At 50.0% G+C, this 10,296-nt stretch overlaps 1 non-coding gene and 1 pseudogene across 1 annotated transcript; one reads left to right on the plus strand and one right to left on the minus strand.

Annotated features, from left to right (window-relative positions):
• Positions 1-2,878: 2,878 nt before the first annotated feature.
• Positions 2,879-4,881, plus strand: LOC119280877 (annotated as a pseudogene).
• Positions 4,882-6,778: 1,897 nt separating this feature from the next.
• On the minus strand, positions 6,779-6,999 carry LOC119283061. Its single transcript, XR_005139016.1, has one exon. It is a non-coding gene; the product is annotated as a small nucleolar RNA U3 (small nucleolar RNA).
• Between the last annotated feature and the right edge of the window lie 3,297 nt (positions 7,000-10,296).

Below are 10,296 nucleotides of genomic sequence, written 5' to 3' on the forward strand. Positions count from 1 at the left end.
GACGGCGGCGGGCAGTGGCAGCCCGCGGGAGTTGGACGAGAGATGAGAGTGTGTGGGAGGGAGAGTGATCGATCGGGCCGGCGGGGGAGAGGATAAGGTATCTTTAGTAGTAGCGTTGGCTGGTGGCCCAGCGCTACTGCTATATCTCTAGCAGTAGCGCTGGTTCCAGCCAGCCGCTACTACTACGCGTAGCCCCTGTCGGTGGCCATGGGACCACTTAGCAGTAGCGCTGCCAGGGGGCCCATCGCTACTGCTACTCTGGTACATGTAGGCGTGTTGTCAACCAGCGCTACTACTAAGTGGCAGTAGCGCTGGACCCATAACCAGCGCTACAACTAAGCTCCTATGTATAGGCATTTCCCTAGTAGTGTAGGGATCAAACCCTAACAAAACTAACTCGATTACATGGTAAATCTCATCCAACCCATCACCGTCTAGCAAGCCTATGATAGGATTACTTACACACGACGGTGAGCATCATGAAATTGGTGATGAAGGATGGTTGATGATAACGACGACGAAGATTTCTCCTCTCCGGAGCCCCGAATGGACTCCAGATCTGCCCTCCCGAGGAAGAACAGGAGGTGGCGGCGGCTCTGTATCGTAAAACGCGATGAATCCTTCTCTATGATTTTTTTCTCCCCAAACGTGAATATATGAAGTTGGAGTTGAGGTCGGTGGAGGTCCAGGGGGGCCACAAGACCAGAGGGCGCGCCTCAGGGGGGGGGGGCGCCCTCCACCCTTGTGGACAAGGTGTGGGTCCCCTTCTGTTGATTCTTTCACCAATATTTTTTATTTATTCCAAAAAGAATCTCCGTGAAGTTTTAGGTCAATCCGAGAACTTTTATTTCTGCACAAAAATAACATCATGGCAATTCTGCTGAAAACAACGTCAATCCGGGTTAGTTCCATTCAAATCATGCAAATTAGAATCCAGAACAAGGCAAAAGAGTTTGGAAAAGTAGATACGATGGAGACGTATCAACTCGCTGCCATGTCGCCGGCACTTTCCGCCTCCAGACTTGACCTCCCCGCACCGAACGGCCGTCGCCCCGCCGCGACCAATCTGCCGCTCGATTCCCAGCTGCGCAGCCGGCCATTCGAGTTCCCGCCACCGCATTTGACCTCCCGACTCTCGCCGCTCGTCCGCCGGCTCACTTACTGCCGTCGCTCTGTCTGTCGACGCTCCTACCGACTCTCGGCGCTCGTCTGCTGACGCTTTTGCCGACTAGTTTTACATCTTGAAATGCATCATCTGTTGGAGTAGGAATTTTACATCACCAAATATACATCATCTGTTGGAGTTAGGACTTTGTTGAAGATGTAAAAAGCTTTTCTTTCAACCTCATTTCTCTATTGTTGGACTACTCTCTGTCATGTCCCGATGATTGACGTAATCTCTGACCAAAGCACCGTACCGGCCGTATCAGTCACCCATCTCTGGGGTCGTTTCATATAGAAGCATTCATAGGCACACACACATTTGTCCACCGCACGTAGGAACCTTCTAATGAGCCACGCTAGCTGTCCATTTTATCGTCCGTAATGAATAAAAGCAGGCTGTCTTTTCCAAGCGATCCTTGTACTCTCCGGCCATGAACCAGCTGGTATCTACTCCATTCATTCCATAAGACCGTGTATTGTTAAAAACCTCTTATGTTATGTTATTTTATACTCCCTCCGTACCAAAATTCTTGTCTTCGATTTGTGTAAATACGGATGTATCTTGTCACGTTTTAGTGTTAGATGCTTCTCTATCTAGACAAATTTAAAACAAGAATTTTGGGATGGAGGGAGTAGAAATGTTGGCATTACATAAGAGCGTGTAGTTTATCTACATAGTACATGGATTATATCATTTGTATGCTTTTATATGGACCTAAGGTTTCTTTCTAGGATGAGGTATACCGATGCAGAGGAATAAATTTTAGACATGAGTGATCACAGTCCCCAAACGTGTCCGGATGCGTTTGCTGGCGTTTGAGGGGCTGTAAAGATAAAAAACGGAGTGAGTATCTTTCAAAGTACTCCCTCCATCCGAAAATACTTGTATGTCTAGATACATCCCTTTTATCCATTTTGATGGTAAGTATTTTTGGACGGACGGAGTAATAAGCAGAGCTGCATGCATGCGTAACGCCTGCCGCCACGGTGGGTGGCTTGGTTATGTCAGGAATGTGTATCTCTACTTCTAATGGAGCAGTTGGTAGTCTCGCTTCCAGGTTTTTTTTCGTCCCACTACTTTCGTCCGGTTTTTTTTCGTAGGTTAACCGTCGTAGATTTTTTTCGTCGCCTCCCCCACTTCATCGGTTTATTTCCACTTCACCCTCTCACACAACGAAAAAAACTGAACGGATCAGAACTTTCCATACTGACGCAAATTATTTAGTAATGTCTTTATGTAAAAGAATCAATCACAATCAATCTCTAAAGATCAAATCTAAATTAATTAATCTTCATAACGTTTGTTTCCTTTCGAATCACGTCCATAACTTTCCTTCCTTGTTTGGGCAGAAATTGTTTGGTAGCAGAGATTAGGAAGCTTCCTATGAGTGTAGTAATATGAAGTATTCTTTTTTTTGATGATTCGTTTCCATGCATGATGATAGTAAATTAGGCCAACATTCACCACTACATAAGAGAGAGAGAGGGAGAGGGGGAGAGAGAGTGAGGAGGAGGGAGGGAGAGAGTGTGTGTGAGAATTTGATGGTAAAAAGGTCACCAATGTCACTTGATATGTATGAGAATATTAAATGTAATATTAACATAATTGATATTGAACTCTTAAATTTAATGTGGCCCCGTTGCAACGCACGGGTGTTCTTCTAGTGTATACAACCGATATGTATTCCATTCCACCGCGCCACCGCATATCATGCATAACGCCGTATCATCCAGTTTGGGAAGTTCTCATCGTAGGTCCAGCTTGCGCAAGAAGACGCCCGCCACCGCTATAAGCGCGCGGCGCATCTATGATCTATGAGTCGTTTCCTACCCCTCTGGCTCTCCAGCAAACAACCAGTAAGTGCGGTGCCGGCAGATCGGGATGGACGAGGCAAGCTCAGACGCCGCCGCAAAGGCCGCGGCCGTGCGGGCTGTCGCCGTTTCCTGGGTTGCGCCGTCGATGCTCGGGGAGGGGCAGCGCGGGGAACGCCTGAAACTTTCCTTCCTTGATTCGTTGTGGGTCGTGCTGCCTCCGATCCAGCGGGTGTTCCTGTACCAGCTTGGGGAGGACGGCGGCGACGGCTTCCAGTTCCAGGCGGTGGTCGAGCGACTCAAGCGCGCTCTCGCGGACACGCTGGCGCACTACCTCCCCCTGGCGGGGACGCTGGAGTACGAGGTGGAGACCGGGGACGCCTTCGTGGACTGCACCAACGCCGGGGTCGCCTTCCTCGAGGCCGAGCCGCCGAGGGCGACATGGATGTGCGGCGTCTAGCTGGCGACGAGGCGCACGACATCCTCGCATTCCTGAGCCTCGTGCCGGAGCTGGATGCCCGGGTGCTCCCGGCGCCCGTGCTGTCAGTACAGGCTACTCGTCTAAGCGCCGGCCTGGCGGTCGGCCTGTCCGTGCACCACGCCGTTGCCGACGGACGCGCCGTGTGGCGATTCATGGAGGCATGGTCTTCCGCTTCCCGTGAGGGCTCCCCAGTCACCAAGGTCCTCGGCCCGCCACACTACAGCCGCGACGTCATCCATCACGCGAACGCCGACGAGCTCGCCCGCGAGATGCTAAAGACCGTCGGGCCCAATCTCCCAGAGGTAATTAAACATACTACTCGTATAATCTTATCTACTGGAGTATATATTGCTATTATTTGTGGACAGTACTTGTTGCAGCTCCGTCTACCTCCACTCCGTCCGTAGCTTTGTCAACTTCTGCTTGCTACGTCAACCAAAGTGCACCATGCGAACCGTATGCTTTCCACCTCCGAGGCTCCAACATAGATGACGAAACTGCATTGCGCGGAACAATTTTCAGAGCCATGAATGAAAGAATCCTGAATTCGTGACCATCAAGCCTTGTGATTTGTTTACCAGGAAAAGACATTGACATACATCCTCGCAGGTGAGAGGACAGCACGACTTCAGCCAGCGGTTCCTGCTGGCGCGCCGGACGTTCTACCTCGGCACCGACGACATCCAGTCGCTTAGGCGGCGGATCGACGACCTCGCCTCCGCCGAGGCTGCCGCCGCCGGTGGCGACGCGCCCAAGCTGAAACCGGTGTCGACGTTCGTGGCGCTGGCGGCGCTGAGCTGGACGGCGTTCGTTCGTTCCAAGGGGCTCGGCGCCGGGGACGACACGTACCTGGTGTTCCTCGCCGACCTGCGCTCCCGCCTCGACCCGCATGTGAGCGAGGCTTACCTCGGCAACTGCGTGCGCGCGTGCCTGGCGAGCTGCGCCGACGCGGCGGATCTCCTCGGCCAGGCGGGCATCCTCCGCGCGGCGCGGGCTGTGCAGGCCGCGGTGGCGGAGATGGAGGCGGCGCCGCTGTCCGGGACGGACAAGGGGTGGATGCAGAAGCTGATGCGGCTGCCGTTTCAGCGGCTGACGAACGTGGCGGCGAGCCCTCGATTCAGGGCCTACGAGGCGGCTGACTTCGGGTTCGGCAAGCCCGCGCGCGTGGAGCTGGTATCCATGAACCACGACGGCGAGATGGTGCTCGTCGGCGGCCGGCGAGATGGTGCTCGTCGGCGGCCGGCGAGATGGCGAGGTGCAAGCCTCCGTGTCGATCGACCCGGCGCACATGGACGCATTCAAGGCCTGCATCCACGGGTAGATAAATTTTCAGGGGCCCGTCCGGCCGGGCGCTGTTGGGAATTTAATCTGAACTTGCAAAGTAATGGAGGGGAGATCTAGTCTGTTTTTTCTCGGAAATTGCCTTTGGTGACCGAGCTCACCGAAGGCCTCCAGATTCAAAATTCAAATTTTATCAAAATTCATATTTTTACATTTCAAAGAGTTCTGAAAAAAGTACGGATATACATGACGCCATAACACACTTGTGTGTAAATTTTTAAGGCAAGAAACGTTGAAATGAGGGTTGTGCAAATAAAGACAAATCTAAGGCTGTTTAACCATGATACTATTAATCCTATCAGGTCATGAATTTGTCTTTTTTGTACAGGTCGCATTTTAACGTATTTCATCATGAAATTTTACACACATATGGGTTACGTCCTTACATACACGCATATATTTTTCAGAATTTTTTGAGTCATAAATGTTTGAATTTGAATTTTTCAAAAATAAAAGCCTCCATGGATCTCGGCCTCCAAAACGCCATTCTTGTTTTTTCTCCGCTTTATAGATATAAAGCAATCACAACCTACATACAACAAAAGGGTAAGTCTCCACCATGTTTAGCTATTTGTTTGTTCAATCACATTTTGAACTGATTCAGCAACAAAGGTACATGTATATCAGCACTAGTGGTTGGGATTGTGCACACTAAACATGCTATCATATTTGTTACCGCGGCTTAGTTTAGCGAGCGTGACAGTTACATGCTAGTGATTAAAAATATAAGGCACAACAATATAACTACAACAGAAAAAGTATCCATTCATAAAGCAGAGCAAGCCTAAACTGTACAAATAAAGCTCGCGTAAGTATATTACTTGCAGGCAGAAGGAGCGGCGGCACGCCTCTCCCCTGCAAGATGCCCGTGTAAAGTGCATGTGTTGTTTTTACAATCATGTTGCTCTCACAATTTCATATACAACAAATATCTAATCATAATTTTTTGTCTCGTGTTGACACCCAATTTTGACATGGTCAAGAACTTAATTAAGATGACCTTAAATGGAGAAGTGGTCTACATAAAAAAGTTCCGTATTATCAACGTGAACATCTTTAAAGTTTGGGCCATCGCCGTCCGATTTCCTCTCGATGGCCGAAACTATGCTCAAAATACTAAGATCTTATATTCAGAGTATAGTTTGGCCTATTAAGCCCCCAAGACGACCTCAAATGGAAAACTGACCTACATAGATTGTCTTCGTCTCGTCGAAACGATCGATTTTGATATAAAAATCACCCAAATCAAATTCATATGCAAAAGTTAGAGCAATCGGAGTACAGTCCTGTCACGAGCCAAGTTGTGGCGCGCCCCACCAGACGCATGTCTGATGGGTAGCGCGAGGGAACATATGTTTTGCGTGACCTCTTTGACCCTTAAGATGACATCTGATAAAAAAATATTCAACATGAGAGTTGTTCGTATCGTCGAAACGGTCAAGATTGCTTTTGGGATCGTTTTCATCCGAGGTCGTTTATCACCTCAAAAATTATCCGAAAGGTGCAGCCAGTTTAAACCGAACAATTTTGGAAAGTTCGGACAAAACCGATCGGAATTTGACTAGGGTTTTGGATGTGAATCCAAGACTTTTCCTTGCACGGGAAGTCCAACCACCTCTTATGTACCTAAAGGGTGACGGCCGATTGAACAACAAGACACAATCGAACAAATCATCTACTACTTTTTACCTTTACTTTTATCTCTCTTCCTTGTTCTTCTTCTTCCTCGTTCTTCGTTCGTTCTTCTTCATTGCAGAGCGGTGAACCTCGAGGCCCTAGGGGCGATCAGGTTGACCTAGGGCAGCCCATAACCGTCTCGCGCCCTGACAGGGTCCCTCCTGGGCGTGTTGGGTTTCGGGTCCAGAAAAGCACCCGTCGGATTGCTTGCGTACCGCGCTTCCGGACGGGTCTCCTTGGACGTGAGCTGCGGTGCATCACCCTCGGCGTTGGAGGTACACGGTGACGTGTTCATGTGCGAACAGTCTGCCAGACAACCTCTGGGCCACCCGACACAGGCGTGAGAGCCAGGCAGGAACGATCCTCTACAGCCATCGGATTGCCCCATCAGGAAAATCCTGGCCGTTAATCACGCTCTGGCCCAGAGACAGAATGCATCAAGCAGACTGAAGTGCTTGCCTCCTTGTTGGTAAATGATGCAGCGGTACGAGCCTATAGAACAGATCATGTTCAAGTAAGCCCAAACGGTTGACAAAAGGTATGGAAAATTTCCATGGCAACAACCGATTTATCTTCAACACTCAAGGTTTCATCTTCTTGTGGGCAACAAAGTACACTGGATCACTCTAGATATTATAGCAATAAAATACAGCCATGGTAATTCTACCATGTTTATCTGACAAAATAGGGATAACTGGCAGATGATATTATGATAAAGAAAAGACTATTGCAAACCATTAGATTTTTGCATTTTTCTGCTAGTTTATCTGAACATTGATGGTCCACCTCTGTTGCTAGAAGAGTGGCTACTGGCTGAACTGAGGATGTCCGTATATCGGCGAGCCTAAGTAGCAGCTTCTTGATCCTCACATGCCCTGTGACACTACTCGGAAAAAGCCTAGCAGTAGCGCGGGTTATATGCTTATTAGTAGCGCGGGTGACCACGCTACTGATACGGCACTACAGCTACTTATCAGTAGCGCGACCTGACCAGCGCTACTGCTAACTAGGGATAGCAGCAGCGTTTGTCTGAAACACGCGCTGCTGATAAGAGCTGCAGCGCCCTTGTGCAAAGAGCGCTACTGCTAACAGCTCGCTGCTTCTAATGCCATACCCCACGCTACTGTTATTAGTTTTTGAAAAAAAAATCCACATTTTGTGTTGCTGAATTTTGTTTTGGGCTTTATACAATAATCTCTAGCATATCATACACATACAAATGTAGTCATAGCATATACATAGCGATACAAGGTGGTCATCATCATAATCATCATCCAACAGAAAGTGGTCTTTCATCATCATTTTGAAAACAGCGATACAAGTCTCGAATACTTGCAACTACATCGTCATCCATCTAAACAATGATATACGCGAGAAGAGCTATCACTATGAGTGAGAGCGGAACTATGCTGTACATGAGGCGGCTGTTACGAGTCCTTTCTCGCGCTAGCATGAACCTCGAGTAACTAGCTTCTGCTTCTTGTCTGCTTTTGAAGCCTTTATGGCTGGCGCCCGAGACCCCATTCATTTGCGCCTGACACGCAGGCCACTCGTCGCACACCCCCGGAACCTTCCCTTTCTACACGACATAGCACTGCTTCTTCGCCATCAAGAAGCTAGGTACCTGTTAGAGATGCATCTTCATCAAGAGAATGTACAATCATATGCAACAAAATATACTAGAGCAATGCGAAAAAGAAAGGGTTAGCAACTAGATGCAACATATAGTATGCAAACTAATTAACTAGAGGTACACAGGTCATCGTACCCAAACTAACAAAGTAGCATTAGGCAAGTTCGGCAGGGACCCTAGACATCACAAAGTTTCATCGCTACAGAAAGTATACAAGTTCAACCGACACATATCATCATCATCGGCATCGTAAATCACTACAAGTTCCATCCTTCCATATCATCGAGGATGAACCCTAACTTCTTGAACGGCGTGAGGTCATGACATTGCATGCCTATGCGAGTGCGGACGTCAGCTCGCAATATAAGGCCGTGGTGGAACATCCCCTTCTCATCGACGACTTCTTTCATGATGATCATTGAGGGAGTTCCGGACTAGGGGGTGTCCGGATAGCCGAACTACCATCATCGGCCGGACTCCAAGACTATGAAGATACAAGATTGAAGACTTCGTCCCGTGTCCGGATGGGACTTTCCTTGGCGTGGAAGGCAAGCTTGGCGATACGGATATGTAGATCTCCTACCATTGTAACCGACTCTGTGTAACCCTAGCCCTCTCCGGTGTCTATATAAACCGGATGGCCTTAGTCCATAGGACGAACAACAATCATACCATAGGCTAGCTTCTAGGGTTTAGCCTCCTTGATCTCGTGGTAGATCTACTCTTGTAACCCACATTATCAATATTAATCAAGCAGGACGTAGGGTTTTACCTCCATCAAGAGGGCCCGAACCTAGGTAAAAACATCGTGTCCCTCGTTTCCTGTTACCATCCGCCTAGACGCACAGTTCGGGACCCCCTACCCGAGATCCGCCGGTTTTGACACCGACATTGGTGCTTTCATTGAGAGTTCCTCTGTGTCGTCACCGATAGGCTCGATGGCTTCTTCGATCATCAACGGCGATGCAGTCCAGGGTGAGACCTTCCTCCCCGAACAGATCTTCGTATTCGGCAGCTTCGCACTGCGTGCCAATTCGCTTGTCCAGCTGGAGCAGATCGAAGGCTACGCCCCTGGCCGTCAGGTCAGATTTAGAAGTTTGGACTTCATGGCTGACATCCGCGGGGACTTGATCCTCGACGGATTCGAGCCACAGCCGAGCGTGCCGTACTGTCACGATGGGCATGATTTAGCTCTGCAGCCGGACAGTACCCTGGAGGCCGCACTCGAACCCGCTCCGATCTTCGACTCGGAGCCGGCTGCGCAGACCAAGGATGGATGGCTAGACACCACCTCGGGGGCTGCAACCTCTACGGCGATAGAACCGAACACCGATCTTGTCCCCCATGAAGCCCGTGACTCCGAGGTGCCGGACTCCTTGCCGGACTCCGGACCTCCCGCCCCCCCTCCAGTCGAATCCGATTGGGCGCCGATCATGGAGTTCACCGCGGCGGACATCTTTCAACACTCACCTTTTGGCGACATCTTGAGTTCGCTAAAGTACCTCTCGTTATCAGGAGAGGCCTGGCCGGACTACGGCCAGGACGGTTGGGATGCGGACGACGAAGAAATTCAGAGCCCACCCACCACCCACTTGGTAGCCACTGTCGACGACCTAACCGACATGCTAGATTACGACTCTGAGGACATCAACGATATGGACGACGATGCCGGAGACAACCATGAACCAGCGCCCACCGGGCACTGGAAAGCCACCTCTTCATACGACATATACATGGTGGATATCCCAAAGGATGGGAACGGCGAAGTAATAGCGGAGGATGACCCCTCCAAGAAACAGCCCAAGCGCCGGCGTCAGCGGCGCCGCTCTAAATCCCGCCATAGCAAGAATGAGGATTCCGGCACCGGAGACAATAATACACCGGATAGCGCCGAAGACAACCCACTCCAGTAAGATCCAGCACAGGAGGAGGGGGACGCCAGCCCTCATGAGAGAGCGGCCGAAGAAGAGGTAGAGGACTATATGCCTCCCTCCGGAGACGAGGCAAGCCTCGACGATGACGAATTCGTCGTACCTGAGGATCCCGTCGAACATGAGCATTTCAAACGCAGGCTTATGGCCACAGCAAACAGCCTCAAGAAAAAGCAGCAGCAGCTTAGAGCTGATCAAGATCTGCTAGCCGACAGATGGACCGAAGTCCTCGCGGCCGAAGAGCATGAACTCGAACG

This window comes from Triticum dicoccoides, chromosome 3B (assembly GCF_002162155.2).
Source record: "Triticum dicoccoides isolate Atlit2015 ecotype Zavitan chromosome 3B, WEW_v2.0, whole genome shotgun sequence".
NCBI classification, from domain to species: Eukaryota; Viridiplantae; Streptophyta; class Magnoliopsida; order Poales; family Poaceae; genus Triticum; species Triticum dicoccoides.